This window comes from Hemitrygon akajei, chromosome 3 (genome assembly GCF_048418815.1).
Source record: "Hemitrygon akajei chromosome 3, sHemAka1.3, whole genome shotgun sequence".
In the NCBI taxonomy this organism is placed as follows: domain Eukaryota; kingdom Metazoa; phylum Chordata; class Chondrichthyes; order Myliobatiformes; family Dasyatidae; genus Hemitrygon; species Hemitrygon akajei.
The window spans coordinates 121,044,193-121,050,810 of NC_133126.1; the positions used below are offsets into that span (position 1 = coordinate 121,044,193).

General features: G+C 42.1%; 1 long non-coding RNA gene across 1 annotated transcript; it reads right to left on the minus strand.

Annotated features, from left to right (window-relative positions):
• Nucleotides 1–1,340: 1,340 nt before the first annotated feature.
• LOC140725346 (uncharacterized) lies at nucleotides 1,341–6,233 on the minus strand. The gene is made up of 2 exons (XR_012098327.1): nucleotides 5,768–6,233; nucleotides 1,341–3,051 (listed from the first exon to the last, which is right to left on the minus strand). It is a non-coding gene; the product is annotated as an uncharacterized lncRNA (long non-coding RNA).
• Between the last annotated feature and the right edge of the window lie 385 nt (nucleotides 6,234–6,618).

The following is a 6,618-nucleotide window of genomic DNA, read 5'->3' on the forward strand; positions in this document are numbered from 1 at the left end:
CCCAATCAGATCTATGGTTAGAATACCCACGTTCTTCTCCAACCACTGTATCTTTCAAGCCTCAAGTAACCTACAGGAGAGCCAGATGACAGGCATCGGGATATGGAAGTTGAATGTCAAGCTGAGGACAAGAAAACATCGAGGGACTAGAGTAACTGCGCAGGTTGGAAAACCATGAAGGACCTCTTTGACTCTCCACTTCATTGGTAGGAAGCAACCAAGGAGAACATCAAGAGGTTCCTCAAAAGTGTTTAGAAAGCAAAATGGAATCAGAGGGAATTGTGCCAACTCTAGACAGACGTGCAGCAACATTTCCCCCTTTCCACTGAGAGGGGTAGATGTGAGAGAAGTTCTTCTAAAAATGAAGAGACAGGACAAATACATATAAAACACGTTCTCCAAAATGGGTTTTGGGAAGGAAAGCAGAAATTGGATGAAGCTGTTTCATGCAGATATCCTTAATTCAGTCCAAATGCATGCATTGGGGACATAACCTCCCCATAAAGTCTGGAGTCTGGCAAGGTTGTCTACTCCCCCCCGTTGTGTTCATGTTTTGTGTAGAACCCTTTGCTGAATCCATCAGGAAGGATGAGAGCTTAAGGGAGATAACATTTCCAGACGGTGGAGGAGCACATTTCGAAAGCTCACAATGTATGGATGAGGTTGCTGTCTTCTGCTCAGATCCATAGTCAATTCAGAAATTGATCAGCATCGGTGACCAGCATCAGGGGCCAGAGTCAACTGCATGAAGAGCGAGGTCATGCTCTTTGGCAGCTGGCCTGACTATTCTACATTGGCTTTACTGTCAGGACCGACTACCCGAAGGCGTTGGGCATTTTGTTCAGAGAGGCTGAGGCATGTAACAAAAATTGGCTGGAGTGGATAAGGCAGGTCGAACAAAAACTGGGTCTGTGAAAATGACTTTCCCTGTCAATAACTTGAAGAAGTTGGTTGTGAAGTGTGATAACCTCTTAGGGCCACTGTACTTGGCACTGGTGTAGCCTGTTCATCACTTCCCTGCCTCAACAACCACCTAGGGAGTCCAATAGATTATGAAACACCAATATCCAGATAACGGGGTCACAAATGCACCCAGCATTACTGTCATCCTGATTACCACCTTTGTGTGTAGCTATGTCAAGTTGTGTTTGGACCCAAATCCCTGGGCACCAAGTGTCACTACAAGCTGAGGTTCTACCTGCCACTGGTGTCCGGAGAATAGGTCCGGACCCATTGCAGAGTGAAGGTCCAGCCATCAGGAAGTGGTCAGCATGGTGTTACGAACCCCGTAACTGGGTCACTTACCAGCAAAGATAGAGAGGTCCGCTGAAGTCTGATGGTATTATTTTTAAACGTTTTTATTTATAAAGGGGCACAAAAGTAAGGTTAATACAAACATTCAGATAATATACGTCATCAATACTCAATCTAAAGCACGGGTATAGTAATAATCAACAATTCGAAGTAGCTCTATCGTTTGTCTAGGGGTAAAACCATTGTCCGATGGAAATATAAAAAGTCTCGCCAGTTCATGAAGGCTTTTAGCCATTTGAGGGACCGCTGGGTGTTCACGGGTTGGAGAGAGAAAATAAACTTGCCAGCCTTTTGGACTCAAAGCGTTGAATCGGGAACATGAGTTCCCCGTTGTCAATTCGAACTCCTTTTCGGGGTTATCAGCCATTTGGTTCCCAAGCTAGGGGAACCGAATCACACGTGGCTCCCGAACAGCTTCACGTCCTTACGGGAGCGATGAGCGACGGTGTCTCCGTCTGGTGCGTCGCTGGGGTTCTGCCTCCTGCAGTCCCTTTTTATCGTGACTGGCAGATTTGTAAATGTCAATCAAGGTAGGGTGATACAATCCCCCTCCACATTGCCCAAGGGTGTCCATGTCCCTGAGAGCTGGCACGTAGCATCGAGTCACAATTCACACAAGTGTCTCTAAGAAGAATGGTCAAATCCGTTGCATTGTCTCTCATTTCCTGGGTCCAAGACCCGAATTAATAGCGATCTTGCAATTCTCAGGAAGGAGGGGGCTGGTCCCGCACCCTTCGGCCCCTCAGAGCTGTGGTACATTCGTAACAATGGAATGTCCTACCAATTCCGCAGGACAGGCACTCTGGAGACTGCCGGGTGAATGACAAGGATCCTTTTGCTCCCATACACGGAAAGGCTCAGCTGGGTGGGGAGGTGCCCAAACAATGAAAGGATTTATCAACACAGGGTCTACTTGAGTAGTTTGGTGCTACGTTTTTATTTTAAGGTTCACACTACTAAATTAACAACCATAATTGTAGAAGTTTAGCATTTTTCTCTTGTGTATAGTTTAAATTATGAATGAAGTCTAGTTTTGTAACAATAAAACAATCTACAGTAGTAGCAGTTACCTTGAATGTTAGGCAGACAGAACAATTTCAGCAGGTACTAGGTGATTAATTCTACAACAGAAAACCATGGACTCTAACACTTCAGCTTGTTTGGCCCAATCACACCAGGTTACTGAGCAAACCCTACAATTGTCATCAGTTTATTTTTGTTAATACTTCACAGATGCTCTATTTTTCAAATAACTTAATTACTTACTGGAATTAATAAATCATAGTTTTGGTTACCTTTCCAATGGAGTGTCTTTAAATAGCTCAATGGGATTCAGAGATAGAATGACGACATTTTTCATCTTAGAAAGTAAATGGATGCCTCTGTGCTCAGTCTCTGGATACTGGCTCAAGTTGCCACTGAACCCCTTCATGAAGTAATAGATCTGTTTGTCTGGGTTTAGACGAGCAGCAGACTCCACTGAACACATCGCCAATGGCGTCAGCTTTAAATTGTCAGTTGATTCCAAAAACATAATGCCAGCTTTGAAAGTTTTGTCGGGAATCACTGCATCAGGTTTATCTGTTACCTGAGATAGTTTCAACATGTCGTCGTTAACGGACCGATAGTATCTGTAGTACATGTACAGAGTACTACAAATCACCAACATGAGGACAACCAGACAGCCCTTATGCAAGGAAAGCATGATCCGAGTCTGAAATGTCTCCTTCAAGGCTCCTGAGAAACAAATTGCAGGATAAATATTCAAACTGAATCACATTACTCACAGAAACACATACCTGTTGCACGAAAGACCATTTGTTGCTGGCTTTTTGCAAGAGTAATACAACCTCTTACCATCATCACAGACCCCTGCAAGTTCTTTCTTTTCAGATATTTATCCACCCCTTTCTGCATGCACAATAGAATTGACCTCCATGGTGTAGCCAGCAGTCAACTCCAGACACTAAACACCTGCTCTGGGACAGCATTCTTCCTTCTAAACATAGTTAATAATTGTACTGAAGTTAATAAGAGGTTCTGCATTTCCATTGCAAGAACGTAGAAAACCTTTCGCTGATCTCTACAAAACTCATTATATTCTGTCTGCAGGGAATAATGAGAAAGAGAAACCAGGAACTCCTACACCTAATGTCCATCATATAATTGGAACTAACAGTATTTGAGTTGACATTAAAGAGATATAGGCAAAAACAGAGTCAGCCAACACAGACCACGTTATTGATAGTTCAGATCCAATACATTTGGTGAAGCTTTGGGGAGAACAAACAGCTATAGTCACAGGGGAATGGTTATGGTTAAGGATTATATTGTGTCTCAAATGGCACTTAATTTCTTAATGAATTCTGTGACACCTTCCACAGCTCTCTGTGGCAAAGAATGCCAAAGACTTACACCTTCTCAAGGAATGGACAAATATTGATTTGGCTGGGGGAATGGCTCAGGGATGGCTGGTGGAAAGTGGGAAAATCATATTGCAGGAACTTTGCTTGCAAGGAACACGCTGAGACTGCAAGTGTCCATTGCAACTCTCACAAATTCAGACAACATCACTCTCTGTTTAAAGTACAAATATTGTTTAAATTTTAAATGGCAGCAGCCGCAACACCATAAAATTATTTTTTAAAAACTGATTTCTGAAATTGAATGTGTGAACCTGAGGCATGAGATTCCTTTGCAGGTAAGTCTACAGTGATCATCTTCTGTCTGAAAAAATTAACTGCATCTTTCAAATGGTGAAAATGAAGAACAACAGTGAGCTGAAGATTTTGAATAGGAAATGGAAGTTTGTAAAACAAAATGATGTTAGTCTGGGATGAGGGAACGCCTTGAGAAAGTACAGGGAATGAGTCTACAGCCATTTTGTGAGAACTTAGTCAGAGTACCAGTTCACAGGCTTGAGGGTAGATAATGGTGAAAAACACATTTGTCTGGAAAGTACTGGGTAGATTTTTGAAGGGATCTTGAACAGTAAAGAAAAGGTAAATTTTTTGTGCAAGTCTGAATCTTCTCCTAGATTGGGTTACAGAGCGAGAAAAGCAGTCAGGAATCTGTGGTTCCCTCCAACAGTATTGTGGAGTGGATTACTGGTTGACAAGTATAATTTCATTAACCATTTTCTTTCTGGATTTTATTTTTCTTTATATAATCTTAAGAGTAATTTGTTATCACCTTTAGTTAAGTGGATACCTCTTGCTGTTGAATCAGAAAAGAATAAGGCACGAATTTTAAAGTATTTTCAGTATAGTGACCTAATTGACATTGTTTAAGATATTCATATACCGGTAGTTCAGTCAATACTTTCATATATCATTGATGCTGATTAGTCCTGATCAACATGCAAATGAAGTTTTCACTTAGATTCCAACAGTCTGTCCTCACTGGGGTTAAACTACAGTAACTATCCTGTAATTATTCATTTAATTATTTGCTCCATTTTAAAAATTAAAACGAGCAATCCTCTAGTGGTCTGGCACCATGCCTGAAACTAGGCAGGACTCTGGTAGTGAAACAATTCCAGGACGGAGTTCCTGGAATTGTTTCACTTGCTTCTATTAAAAGCTTGGGATACATTATACATCTTACTGGCAATTTCAGTAGTTTCAAAGCCACTGATGTTTTCCATCGTACCATGTTTGTCCACTCCAAACGTTCACCCTTATTCACCTTAATAACACATTCAGCATTCTCCCCCCTTCCGCCCATACGCACTGCCACCATATACAGTTACCTCTGTGCCTTTTAATAGGCCCCACTATTTCCTCAGTTACTTTCCCGTTGTTTGTAAAAAAAAAACATCTTTGTTGTTTTGCATTTCACACACCAACTTGCCCCTCTTTGCTTTCTTAATTGTCCTTTTAATTTCAACCCGTGTCAGACATAAACTTCCCTTTCCATTTCCAAGAAGCCTCTCTCCACGTTGTTTCTGATCTGGCATACCCCGCCATTCTCTTTGGGACTGTGCTGCAGCTGAACCTTTTGAGCCTCCTGGAGTGTCACCTATTACCCTTACAGTAACCTTGAAAACAGTTGTTTCCAAGTCCTCAAATGTTAGGATATTTTCTGTAATTTAAACTGCATTTTCCGTTCTCCCACCACCTCTCGGGAGAAAAAAAATACTGCCGTTACTTTCTCAAGTAAAACAGCGACTAGACTGGCAATATAATTCCACTATAATTCTACCTGCGCAGCTTGGGTGTAATTTTCTAAACCGAGCCCACAGTTTGCGGACAGACTTTGTAACATAAAAACAATGTTGTATTATGTTCTGGCCTATTTTCCACGGTTTTATTTTTGTTTCCTCTGTTGCCCACACCCTTTTTTGCGTTTTCCAGCTCTGCCTTTCTCCTAATTGAAGCCAAGCTCTCCAGTTTTCCAACAGTATCAGAAATTAGTACAGTATTGGCTAGAGATTATGTGGTGAACTACCTACCTGCTTCCTCCAACTGCGTTGTTTTAAACTGAACAGCGCCTTCTCGACAGCTTCCTGTCCACGGAACAGACTTCGCTACAGGAAAAGCTCAGCCATTTCTCAAGTTTCAAAACGCACTTATTCCAGCTAGGGATATTTCCTGTTTGCCCAGCTCACGGAAACATCCCAGAATTTCCACTGTCACAGTATATTCGGTGGTTGGAGGAGATTGTCCATTACTCTGTTCATCACAATAACGCATCTGACAGAAATGAATCTTTTAAAATGCTCTCGACAACAACCCACCAATCAACAACTTCCCTTGTATTGACATCATCCAGACCCTCATTTTGTTTGGCTCTCAGCTGTTAAATTTTTCTGTTCTTCCCCCACTTTTCCTTCATTCTTCTATCACTCTCTCTCTCATCTTTCTTCTGCTCACTCTAGCGAGTTAACTGGAAATAACACTGACAAGCATTAAACCTGTGAGAGAAACTACGAGGTGAAAACTAAGTAAATGCTCAGAGAAAACGATAAAAATTAGAAGTAGGTGTGGTGAACTACATATACCTGTCTGGGCTGCTCCTGTGGCTCCTCCCACAGTCAATAAAAGCCGATACCTCGCTTCTTACGTCTCAGAGTGAGTTATTGATGGTGCATCAATTTTATTGACTGGAAGTTGAAGCATGGAAACCGTTTTACATCCGGAACGGTTGGATTTGGACCCCCAAGACCCTGAAGCAGCTCTTGCCTTTGAACTCTGGCTTGCATGCTTCCAATCATACTTGGAGGAGGTTCGTGCAACTGACCCCGCTGTTAGGCACAGAATTCTCCTCTCGAGAGTCGCCCCAAAAGTTTATTCATTCATCAGG